Genomic DNA, 13,470 nt, shown 5'->3' with positions numbered 1-13,470 from the left:
ATTTATTATAAATACAAGATGTTGTGATTTATAATTGGTAAACTGTTTTGGTACAAGTAATTATGAATTACTAAGTCGATTTTGTACATGACGTATTTTTATTAATACGTTGATTTTTAAAATGTTAAAAATGCATGACAATTTTACATGACTTGTGACATGTGACAAATTGATAAATTGACAAAGATAAAATGGAACCCATTTTATCTTATATGGACCGAAATGAAGGGAGTATTAGGCTAAAAAATTGTGTTGATCATTTTAAGTGGAAAGCATAATCATTAACGTAATTGATAGCCATGCAAACCTAGTTGCTTTTGTGAAGAGCATCTTGGTCATGCATTGGCCCTAATCCCTTTCCATACCCGGTTTCCCAACCATGCAAGCAAAGGGTTTTTACCCTTTATAATCTCTATAATGCACATATATCCAAACTAGTTGTGCATTATTATTATTCATTCAAAACTTAACTTAGAGAAGTTTAGAAAGAGAAATAAAAACTCCAAAAATTCATCCCTCTTGGCGGAAAATTTCAAGAGGACAAAACAATATTTTTGGGTCAATTTTAGTAAGATTAATATTGTTCTAGTATTAATAATATTAATTTTTAAGAGGTTATCTTGGGTATACATCTTTGGGAGAGATTCTAAGCTTGAATCTTTGTTCTTCCATATAAGGAAAGCTCAAGAACAAGTAAGAAGGAGATCTTACTTGTGCCCAAAATCCGAAACTTTCATAGTAAGAATGACGATTTCTTTTCTATACTTATTTATGTTTGCATGCATAAGATCATAATTTATTTTATGACTAAATAGATTGTCACATATATGAATATGTTAAATAATGAGATAATGATTTCTAACAATATATAGGCTTAGGGGAACATATTCCGCATAGCACTAGACATGTCATCCTACTTCACATAATTTACAACATCAAAATATCAATGTTCAAAAGATAAGAAACAAAAACTGATACATCAAAAGGCTAGGAAAACATGTTATAATTTCTAAAAATCATAGATAAATAATAACGTAATTAGTTCTTGAGAACTTATACTCTTTAGAAAATACAGAGAGTTAGTAAATCATGAGAGAAAGGATGAAGTCAAAAACTCATAAGCTCAATTTATAATGCATTTTACAAACTACTTGGTCGAAACAGACATTTCACAACAACTTGTCAGAAACTTAGGTCAATTTGTAAAAATCACTATTAATTGTCAAAAATTTAAATTGAGACGGGGCTCATCAATTTGAAAACTTACATGAGTCTATTAAACAGTGGAGTTGGAATTATAATAAATCATTAAGTATTTTTTAAATGGAAAATTGTACAAAAACAGTGAACGAAAACACAACTGTACAAGAATATTCTGACCACTGTCTACTAAAATATTTATTTATCCTAAACTGTATATTATTTGAACATGAGACTAGCGGCATATGAAAGCTAACTCACAAAGGTATCACACATAAAAATCTCGTATAAGAATTTAAAACAGACAATAAATGGCAGCTAAAACAATCAAGGGTAAAATTTTGCGAAATCAACCAAAATCACATTCTTCACAATTCCACGCAATAATTAATGCTTTACATGCTCAATCATATTCACACCCTCCACATACATGCCAACGTAATTTCCCCATATCATCATGCTTAAAACAACGCTTTAAAATCATATCACATTCCGATTACCTTAAAAGTAAGGTTACGTTCCTGTAACCGCAATCATCAACGAAACCAATAGTCAACCAAGACAACCAAAAACTCCTAAGACAAAATAACAACATTCATTTTAAATTTCCCCTCACTGTAACATCTCTCAAGGTATCCGGTTCGAAACTGAAAGGGCCAGAAGTTTGGTGTGAGGGGGCCCCTAACTCATCCCAAGCCTTAAGTGGGCTCGTAACAGTTTCTATCCGGGTTCATTTTATTAGACACATCCTATGTTCATTATTATGTTCATTGGTTAGGCCTGAGGATCGTATGCTCTGATACCACTTTGTAACACCCCCATTTATTTAGGAGCCTTTAGCTAGACATTCCCAAATAAATAGGACTGTTACCATCTCGGTTTCCCGAGGTAGTGAATAACAAAGTCCAACTCACCAAAGTACTTTAAATTAAAACTTTAATGAATACATGTTTATTACAACTTAACCAACTAAAACTTAACATAAAATACAATACATCTCGTAGCGGAAATAAATAAAGTGATATAATTATTCTAAGTGATCTAGACTTCAACTATGGTCCAAGTCGAGCTCTCATCCCAATGCTCCCGAGTCAGCTAATCTTTAGTACCTGTCAAATCTGCTCCCCATAAAACGGTTTACCGCAGGTGTTCACGAATACACAGTCAACCGCGAGGTTGAGTAGGAATAAATACTAACAACAAAAACATACGATAAACAATTCAATTTCCTTTTTCATTGCACAACCCCATGACAACATGCTCCTTTCTTTTACTTACTACACTAATCATCCCGCCAATCCCTGGCCGGCGCAGCCTCGACCCGAAGGTGAGTAAACACACACTACATTACCATAAGGTAATGTCTGCCTCAACATATAGTTGATTAATATCCACCAGATGGCCTGCAGACCAATCTGGGGCTTGCCTCGAGTAAATACGATAAAATATCGTCTGCCAGAATAAATCTAAAATACGTCACCCGAAGGCTTTTACCATGACGTCTGCCAATATAACCGCAATATTAATCTACATCACCACGAAGGGATGTCTGCCAGTATTAAACTGAATAACCAATGCAATAATAGTAACTCCATCATAACTAATCCAACCAACATTTACAATATAATTCTCCCCTCCAACAATTTCAATGATATCAACCAACACAATTCTCATATGATCAATTCACTTTAATATAAATCATCCAACAAACATTATCGAGTAAAAGTTGAGTAGGATTTCTCCCTACCTGATAAGCAATTTCCAATTACGCAACTCAAGCAATCCAATAAATAAAGCAATCCGATCCGATTATAATTCTTCACAACCGTCACCTAATCAAAATATTATAATTCAATTATTTATTTATTTATTAACTTTATTATATTAATTATTCAATTATATTTTAAATATATTAATTAATTCCCGTGTAAATTATTATTACGTAAAACCCGTCTTAAATAAATAAGACCCAATTACCCATAACCCATGCAAACCCGTAACACTTATCACACACACCCCCCCGTATACGTGCATGGTTTTAAACCATGTTCAATACCCCAACAACCCGTGTAAGCTACCCAACCCACACCCACCAAGACCTGCCACCGTCACCACCGAGGGCCACCACTGCCAGCCACCTTACACCGGTCCTTCCATCAACCCTAGCCTCCATAAGGGGTCCCTAAACCCGCGCTCTAACAATCGACACCACAATACCGAAAAACCCGACAACCATCTCGTCCTACACTACCCCCACCACGAACTCCACTATCACTCCCACCGTGACTGGCCACCCATCCCACGGTGTCCCTGGACCCTCCCAGCCACCAATAACCCGACATACAAGACACAAACCCATGCCCTAACTTCCCTCCTTAAACCCGACACCAACATACACAACTCACGCAACTCACCACCCTACTGCCACCATGACCACCCTACTCCCACCACCGTGGATTACCAACCTATCAAACCCAGATACGGTGGTCTTCACCCACGACAACCACCACACACGACCCCAAAACAGCCTTTACCCCAACCGCAATAACGACAAACAGCAGCAGCAACCAACTCGCCTGACCTATACACACAACCCGTTTTATACACCTTAACCACCACCACTACGGTTCAACACCGTACCCTAGAATCACCCACAACCCACGACCAGAATCAGAACCTAAACTTCCTGGTTCAGCCACAAACACGGCTATGGCGTTCGTCTTAAGACGGTCCCATACAAACACTATCATTCCCCTGTTTTCGCATTTTTACCGCCTCCACCGCCACAAACCACCATCTCCGACAACCCAGACACCACCACGATGCTCGAATCCTCTTCCCATGACCAACCAACCCCAACCCAGGTCACGATGGTCAAAGTTACGAGTTAAATTTTGCGTTTTCAGTTATACGGTAACAACCCAACCACCCTTCAAAAAAACCCTTCGAACAACCCTTTCCTGCCGGTCAACGGTGGTCAACAATGGGTCCGGTCAACCTCTGGTGTCCCACGGTCATGTTCATGGTTTTAGTTAGTCATACGGTGGTCTACTTTACGAGTTATAACAAAGCGAAGGTGTATACATGAGACGGTCTTACCTCGAGTTAATTGTTGATTTTGAGTCTCTTGTCACGCTTCCCTAGATCCCCAATTCTCTCTTCAAATTCCAGATTTTATTATGACAATTTAGATGTAATATTTTCACTTTTATAAGACAAGTTAAGCTAATCCCTTCTTAATTTAGGAAATCCGTCTTTAAGGCAACTATTTCTATTATTACTATTATTAGTACTTATCTGATCCCCACAATTAATCAACCAACCAACCAACTTACGCAACATATATAGTCGACCCAAGCCCTATAGCACATGCCCCAACTCCAATCTCGTCTTTCTTTATTATCTTATTTATTTAATTACCGTCTCATAACAAATATTATTATTATAAATACAATTATTATTATTATTATTATTATTATTATTATTATTATTATTATTATTATTATTATTATTATTATTATTATTATTATTATTATTATTGTTATTATTATTGTTATTATTGTTATTGTTATTATTGTTATTATTGTTATTATTGTTATTATTGTTATTATTGTTATTATTGTTATTATTGTTATTATTGTTATTATTGTTATTATTGTTATTATTATTATTATTATTATTATTATTATTATTATTATTATTATTATTATTATTATTATTATTATTATTATTATTATTATTATTATTATTATTATTATTATTATTATTATTATTATTATTATTATTATTATTATTATTATTATTATTATAACAAATAATCATTCACTATTACCATATAAATTATCGTATATTATTATTACCCAATTACCATTCCGACCCATTACTCTATTATTCTATTATTTATTATATTATTCTGTCTTATTCACAATTATTAATTATAACCGTCATAATCAATTATTCGAATTACGTAAATTAGTTATATAAACTTCACTAAACTACGGGGTATTACACCGGGCGTCCAAGGGTCGGGACGAGCGGATTCTGGGGTGGCTGGACAGGCGGATTGATGCTTGGACGGGCGGATTGGGGCGTGGTTGGACGGGCGTCCCTATGGCAAAGACGCTCGGATCTTTGCAGTCTTGGACGGGCGTCTTGCTACGCTGGACGAGCGGATTAGGTTCCAGCCTTCCTTTCTTCTTTTCTTCCTCTCTTCTTCCAATAATCCTCCGGGATTTAGTCGGGGATGCAAGGATTTCTTCATCATTGCCCATCTACTATAATATGTACAAAGGCCTTCTAGTCTTGCCTTCTCTTTGATGCTTGGTCATTAGATTCGATCAATTTAGCTCTATTTTGCCATGAAAATGCAAGGTTTGCACTCCTCTCCTACCAAGGAAACAAAACCTCAAAGAATATGCCAAACAAAGGACTAAAGATAGTAAATGACCCAAATATGCACTAAAAAGCATAGGAACGAGGATAATTCGGGGACTAAATATGCTCAAATGATGGTCACATCAAATATCCCCAAACCGAACCTTTTCTCGTCCCGAGTAAAGAGGTGACAAAACTAGGACCCTTATTTAAACTATCCTACTAATATAGCCGACATGAGACAATTAGCGGGTCTCACTCCGCCCCTTCAACTCACAACAAGACAACCATGAGGTAGGATGCCTTCTTGCAAGACAATTTTTTGTGGCATATAACATTTGAGAACAATTTCTTTTTGCCATTTCTTTTGATTTTTGGCATTTCAATACTTGACAACTTTCAACTTTTTGCATTTTCGTTTGAACATTTTCAAAGTCACCCCAATTAGAACGAGGGTGTCTTATATTTGAAGCATAGGAGTTTTCATTTTTGTTACTCCTCTTTTCTTTTGATGCATTCTGCAAACTTTTTCTTTTCTTTTCATTTCATTTCTTGAACTCAAATTTTCTGAACAATTTTTGTGCCCATTCCCTTTGATGACAAAATGTATGGTAGAACATGGATGAATGATGGTTGCATGGTTTCAAGGGTCACCTTGGAATAAACGGTATCCAAGGAGTTATCACACCACAAGGTACTCTTGACTAGGCCTTAATCCATGGGTCAAAGGATACTAGCATGACACATCCTAGGGTGTTTTACAAGTATTCTAACAAGAAAAGTCTTAAGAAGAAAAAGCATCTACTAGGGCCTATGTACACTTGTCAAGCTTCCCAAGTAGACGGTTTCACAAAAGTTTTCTAACATGCAACTATATGCCATGATGCAACTAACATTTATACATCCTAATGCATTTGCTTCTACCAACTAGTATGCCAAATAATCTAAATGCAATCCTAAATTCACATTGTTTTTACCGCATCAATCAAAATAAAGCCACATAGTCATTAACATAAAGAGGAAAAAGGAGATTGGAAAGATTATACCATGCGGTCTTCAATATCCTCATGTCTCGGATGTGGCGTAGTCAATCAATGTGAACAAGGATGAACAAACACATTATATACAAAACAATATATACAAGACTACACTAAAAAGGAAATGAACATGTTTTTGATTTTTTCAATTTTTCAATTTTTTTGGATTTTTCGAAATTTTTGATTTTTTTGGATTTTTGAATAAAAGTCAAGTTAGAATTTCCCATTCCCACACTAGTATGGGCATTGTCCTCAATGGCCAATACGATAGGAAATTATGCAAGCATGATGCATGATTTCTAAACTAAATGCAATCTATACTAAGCTACACTACATGATGTATGGGTTTTTGTTATGGCGGAGAGCATAATTTAAATTAGCTTCCGATGCATATGCATGGACTTCCCCAAACCAATATAGACATTATTTCTAACGTCTTGAATTTCGGGGTAGTTCATGTACATGGAATGCAATGCATGAAACTACAAATTGTCATTTTGGATTTTACAAGTTGGGAACAATGAAAAGAACACCTTAATGAAGCCAAGGTGTTAGTCCTCCTTGTTGCTAGGACTACCACAAACAAATGATCAAAATAAAATAAAGAAAACAAAAGAAGTAGACAAACCATAAGAGGGGTGAAAGAGTGTATGAGCCTCCAAGGTTTGCTAATCCTCCATCATATCATTATTATCATCATCTTCCTCCATAGATGTGGAATCATCTCCACTCCCACTTTTACTTCCTTGCTCTTCCTCACTTTCTTCTTCCTCTTCTTGAGCTTCTTCTTCTTCAACATTCTCTTGAACCTCTTATTCTTCACCTTCTTCATCAACACCCTCATCAACAATCTCCTCTCCACCTGGTCTTCCACCACTAGAGGTGCTAGGAAAGAAAACTTCCCTATCCGCCCAACTAGGCAAAGGACATGATGGATCAAGATGTCCTTGCCTAGCTAGATGTAGGAGGGGCGGATATTGGGCCTTGTAAGCATCCACTCTATCATTGTAAGCTTGCTTGTGCATTTCCCTCATGAGTAGAGTCAAGTAATCATTTCCTACCTCGACATCCTTGGGTTTGAACTCGTGATACTCAAATGGGTAGGGTGGTGTGACAATGGAGGAGGAGGGCTCGTCAATCTCACCTCTTTGTTGTTGAATAATGTACTCGGTCTCCTCGGAGAGTGGAAGAAGGTAGTTTGGTCGGTGAACACTCAATCGGCAAATCTTTGAGGGCAAAGTGAAGGATCTAGCTTCATTGGTTAACCACCCATATTTGGTGTCAAGAGAATCATGCTTGACCCACTTAAACTTGTGAATCATGGTGTCCATATTAATGAGACGACCTCCTTTAACCGCCACATAAGTGTTGTCTTTGTTGAAATTTGGGTTAAAGTGCTTGGCCAAATGGGTAACTAGTCCTCCATTTACAATGAAAGCGGTGCCCTCTTTACCACAATCGACATTAAGCCATCGTTCAACCAAAAGTCTTAGAGCATTATATGGCTTAGTATATTCCCTTCCTATGTTCAAGGCCAACTCAAGAAGAACACAATCGAGCTTGGTAAGATGATTAGTGCCATTTCTTGCTATCAAAGTATTCCCAATGACCTTATGCCACACTCTAATGCCCGGATGGTGGATTAATAGAGCACGACAATCATGAAAGCGCACAAATTTGTTTCCGGAAATTGCCTCCCAAAGAGGAGCGGGGTCATACTTATCGGGGATCTTTGTATATTTCGGGGTATCGCTAAGGCCTAAAATCTTACTCAATTCGCCATAAGTGATGCGCCTATCAACATTTGCAAGATGAAACTCGATGTGGGTTCTAGTCTCCACCCTTGTGACTTTCAAGGAACTCAAAAATTCCAAGGTGAGGGAGGGGTATGTCAATTCTTTCATAGTAAACAATTTGCCCAATCCCATAGCCTCAAAGAAGGTTTTGGTTTGTTCAAGAACACCCAACTTTGTCAAGGCATCTTCACAAATAAATTTTGTAGGCATAATGGTCTTCTTGGAAAAGAGAACAAATTTATCCCTATGAGAGTCGGAAGTGAAAATTACCTCCGGATAATTGGATAATTGCTCAATGACCGGAGTTGTTGATGTTTTAGCTTCCATAGGGGGAGCTTGTTGAACCTCCAACCTTGACTCATGGACTACCAATGCCTTTGAAAATTGTTTTGCTTGAAGAGTTTGTTGCCTTTTTGAAAGTGTCTTCTTTGGGGGTGCCTTGTTACCTCCTTTAGTTCTTGCCATTCTAGATTACACAAAAGAAAGATTGAAATCTCCAATTGTTAGTTATGCCCAAATCGATTTAAGATGAAAGAATGTTGCTTTGTATCTTAAAAATCGACTCAAAGGTTGAATATTTTGGTGTTTGAATCAATTGTTGTTATAAAAGAAGTGATTAATTTTTGTTGTGAGGAAGTTTGGATTTGATTTTGTTGAATTTGGTTGAGGAAATTTGGTTTTGTTGATGTAGAGGATGAGGGTTTTTGGGTTTTGGGTAGTGTTTGAATGTAGAAGAAATGAAACTGAATGAGGGGTAAGGGTTTAAGAGACCCGTTATATTTGAAATAGCAGCAGGTGATGAGCGGACCAAGGGCTGGGATGCTCGGATTCTTCGTGTTTTGCCTCAGGAAATGACGCCACAGGACGAGGGTCTTTCAGCAAAGACGAGCGGATTTTTCAATTTGGGACGAACGTCTTCCTGGACGGACACTTGAATTCTGTTACAGGGAGATACTTCAAAAATCAACAGCAGAAAGACGAGCGTCTTCTCTGTAAGACGAGCGTCCAGAATCAGACGAGCGGATTCTCAATTGGGACGCTCGGATTCTGTGACAGACCATTTTTTTGAATTCTGCAGCTCTGCCAGACGAGCGGATTTCATCTTAGACGCTCGGATTCCTTGACGACGAGCGGATTCCCTTTTGGACGCTCAGATTCTTCCTTGTCCACACGGATTCAGGTCCATCCGTGGATACTGCATAACCCGTAACATTTTCATTCTTCAAGTCTCGTGTTCTTCATTGTAGGGGCACTACAAAGGTATGAATAGCCTAGGCAATTGCTATCCCTACACTAAGTCAAAGCACTACACATTAATAAAATCATAAGTTCCTCCCTCACTTCTCTCAAAATGATGAATATCTTGATCAAGGCACAAAAATATAAGTCCAAAAATGACAAAAATGCAATGTAAAAATTTGAAATGCAAGTTAGGGAGTTAGAATATTTACAAATGGTGGTTTAGGGAGGACTCCACCAAACTCTCATCCAATGTGTGATGTCAAGGGGGCATGTTCAAGGTGTTGTTGATGTTACTCAACACCTTGAAGAAGTAGTCGAAAGCTTGTTCATTGTCATGATAAAGGTCCTCAATAGATTTTTGCACTTGTTGTTCTCCGTGATGGTCTTGGTTCATAGCATTACCAATATAGGGATTGAATATCCCTTCGAACTCATCATCCCAAAGACCGCAAACTTCGTCTACTTGATCATTAAAAATTTCTTGAGTTGATAGGGACAACTCTCCTTCTTTCTTGTTTTGGCCAATGAGGCCATCCTCTTCACTTGTCATGGGTGAGCTTTTAAAGCTCTCTTTGTTGCTATTTCCTTGCTCTTTTGATGGGGCATAATCAAATTTCTTTTTCCATTGAAATTCCGACTTCTTCCTATCATCCTTCCGGCTATAGTGATCAACCATAAAGCATGGTTCATGCAAACGAGGAGCTCTCATGGTCTTGTCAAGATTGAAAGTTATGGTCTCATCTCCCACTTCTAGAGTAAGCTCTCCGTGCTTCACATCTATAACCGCACCCGCGGTGTGCAAAAAAGGTCTACCTAGGATGATCGGAATATTGGAGTCTTCTTTCATGTCAACAATGACAAAGTCCACCGGGATGAAGAATTTTCCGATTCTCACGGGAACATCTTCCCATATCTCTAATGGTGTCTTCGTCGATCTATCGGCCATTTGGAGTGTAATGTTGGTACATTTAAGCTCTCCCATCCCTAGCCTTTTACTAACCGAATACGTCATAACACTCACGCTTGCTCCTAGATCACACAAAGTCTTGTTTATCGTGGTGTCGCCAATGGTACACGGTATTGAGAAGCTTCCCGGGTCTTTAAGTTTCGGAGATGAACTCCCTTGAAGGATTGCACTACTCACCTTAGTGAAGGCGATAGTTTCAAGCTTCCGAATCAACTTTTTTTCGTAAGGATGTCCTTCATGTACTTGCATAGGCCGGCACGTGATTGATTAATTCCGTAAAAGGAATCGAGACTTCCAAATTCATCACCATTTCCATGAATTTTCCAAGTTGGTCATCAAACTTAGGCTTAGCTTGAATACTTGGGAATGGAAGTCTAATCACAATGGGCTCCTTCTCCTTGGTCTTTTCTTGACTTTTCTTTGAAACTTCTTCTTTTGTTGGTTCATCTTCCGTAGAGTTTTGCACAACATCTTCTTTGTCACTAGCTTCCACAACTTCATCCTCAACTTGCTTCTTTGGTCCTTCATATCTCGTACCACTCCTCAAGTGAATGACACTAACCGTTTCATGTCTTGGGGGATTACCTTGAGGTGGTAATTGCCCCTTTTGTCTTTGAGAGTTTGAAGATGCTAGTTGGGTCAATTGGGTTTCCAACATTTTTGTGTAGGCTATGATGTTGTTGATGGTGATGTCCTTTGCTTGGCTATCGTTTTGCATTTGAGTGAAAAATTCTTGTTGATTCTTTTGCATTTGGAGGACCGCTTTTTGAACATCAAAACCTTGGTCATTTTGTTGATTGTATGGAGTTTGATTTTGGTAACCTTGGTTTTGGTTGAAAAAGGGTCTTTCATTTTGGTTTCTTATGGGAGGTGAGGTGTATGTTTGTTGAGGGTTTTAAACATTTTGGCTTTTGTATGAGAGATTTGGGTGGAATTTGGTGTTTTCATTGTAATAAGGGGTACCACTCTTGTATGCTTGAAAAGCATTCACTTGTTCCCCTACATTCACTTTGGTCATGTCCCAAAGTTCCACAATTCTCACATATCCCACTTGGGATTGATGAAGATGCTACCATGGCATTAACATGATGCTTTGGTGATTTTGAGGCTTCTTCAAGTTTAGCCATAGCCTTCTCAAACTTTAGGTTGATGGTATCTATATGAGCACTAAGTTGAGCACCCAATTGAGTAATAGAGTCCACTTCATGCTTTTCTCCTCTAGTAGCCTTGCGAGGTCTACTATATTGTGAATTATGGACCGCCATTTCCTCAATCTTGTTCCAAGTTTGATTATCGTCAACTTCGGTGAACATACCATTTGATCCCATGTTGAGAATGTTTATTGAGTCTTCATAAAGACCATTCCAAAATTGTTGTACCAAGAACCACTCGCTAAGTCCATGATGAGGACATGAGCGACAAATTCCTTTGAACCGCTCCCAAGCTTCATACAAAGATTCTTCATCCCTTTGCTTAAAACCAGTAATTTGAGCTCTTAGCATGTTAGTCTTTTCCGGAGGGTAGAATTTTTTGTAGAAAGCTAGAGCTAACTTCTTCCAAGAGTCAATTCCAAGAGTAGCCTTATCAAGGCTTTTCAGCCATTGTTTTGCGGTGCCGATTAGAGAAAAAGGAAATAAGACCCATCGAATTTGGTCTTGAGTCACACCAGTTTGTGAAATCGCATCACAATAGTCACAAAAAGTTTCTAAGTGAGAGTGAGGGTCTTCACTAGGCATTACCCCAAATTGGCTTCTTTCGACTAATTGGATAAATGCGGATTTAGCAATGAAATTTCCGGTTAAGTGTTGTGGTGTGGGAGTACCATTGGGTAGGTTCTCCTCGGTTGGTACGGAATGTGATGAAAATTCAGGCATTGTGGGTTGATTTTGTGTTGGGTTCTCCTTACCTTCTCTTGCAAAAGGGTTGATGAACACAATAGTATTTGGTTGAATATATACAACCTCACAAATACCTCTCAAAGTACCTCTAGCAAGTCTTCTATTGGTTGTCAAAGTCCATTCAATTTCGTGATCAATGGGTAACAAGTTACCTTGTGATCTTCTAGACATGCAAAATATCAAACAACTCGAAAACAATTAGGACAAACCTTGAGGAGTTTTACTTCCCCAAGGCAAAGAAAGACACAACTAATAACAATCTAAGAAAATCAAATCAAGTTAACACCGTCCTCGGCAACGGCGCCATTTTTGGTCGGACTCACTTGGAGCTTAATTTTCGGATACTTGTCGTTAGGAGCACCTAGACCAAAACAATATTTATAACTTCACAAACAACTCTACTATTAGTAAAGAGGCAAGTAAAGGTCGGATCCCAAGGGACGGGTATTGATGTAGGATTTTCGATTGCAAGTAGCGGTGTCTAGGGGTGTCATGATTTGGGTTGAGATAAGAAGATCACTAAACTAAATAGCAATAAAAGTAAACAAGCAAGATGATTAAAATGAGATGTAAACAATTGATTAAAAGCACTAGGGTGTCATGGGGTCATAGGGGATTCATGGGAATTGATCATACAAACATATTCTCAAATTATAAGCAAGCAATTATTGTTGTGATGGATCGAGTTGGTTTATATCTTACAATCCTAGGAAGGTTTGGGTCCCAGAGCCGAATCGATTAGATTGTACAACACCTACAAGTCGACTTAATCCTCCCTACTCAACTATATGCATGGTCTAATGAGACTCGAGTTGGTTTATGTCTTACAAGTCTCATTGAAAAGGTAAGTGATGGGTAAAAAATGCAAGGATTCATAGGCTCGCATTTCATCAAACATAACATGTGCATAAGTTGAGATTATCACAACAAGCAAGCAAATAAATTATGAAAACATA

General features: G+C 37.9%; 1 non-coding gene across 1 annotated transcript; it reads left to right on the top strand.

Annotated features, from left to right (window-relative positions):
* The first annotated feature begins 12,011 nt into the window (after positions 1-12,011).
* LOC141624945 (small nucleolar RNA R71) lies at positions 12,012-12,118 on the top strand. Its single transcript, XR_012534748.1, has one exon. It is a non-coding gene; the product is annotated as a small nucleolar RNA R71 (small nucleolar RNA).
* Positions 12,119-13,470: the final 1,352 nt, after the last annotated feature.

This window comes from Silene latifolia, chromosome X (genome assembly GCF_048544455.1).
Source record: "Silene latifolia isolate original U9 population chromosome X, ASM4854445v1, whole genome shotgun sequence".
Lineage (NCBI taxonomy): Eukaryota > Viridiplantae > Streptophyta > Magnoliopsida > Caryophyllales > Caryophyllaceae > Silene > Silene latifolia.
The sequence above is the reverse complement of the archived record's forward strand: the minus strand, read 5'-3'. Positions and strand labels throughout refer to the sequence as shown.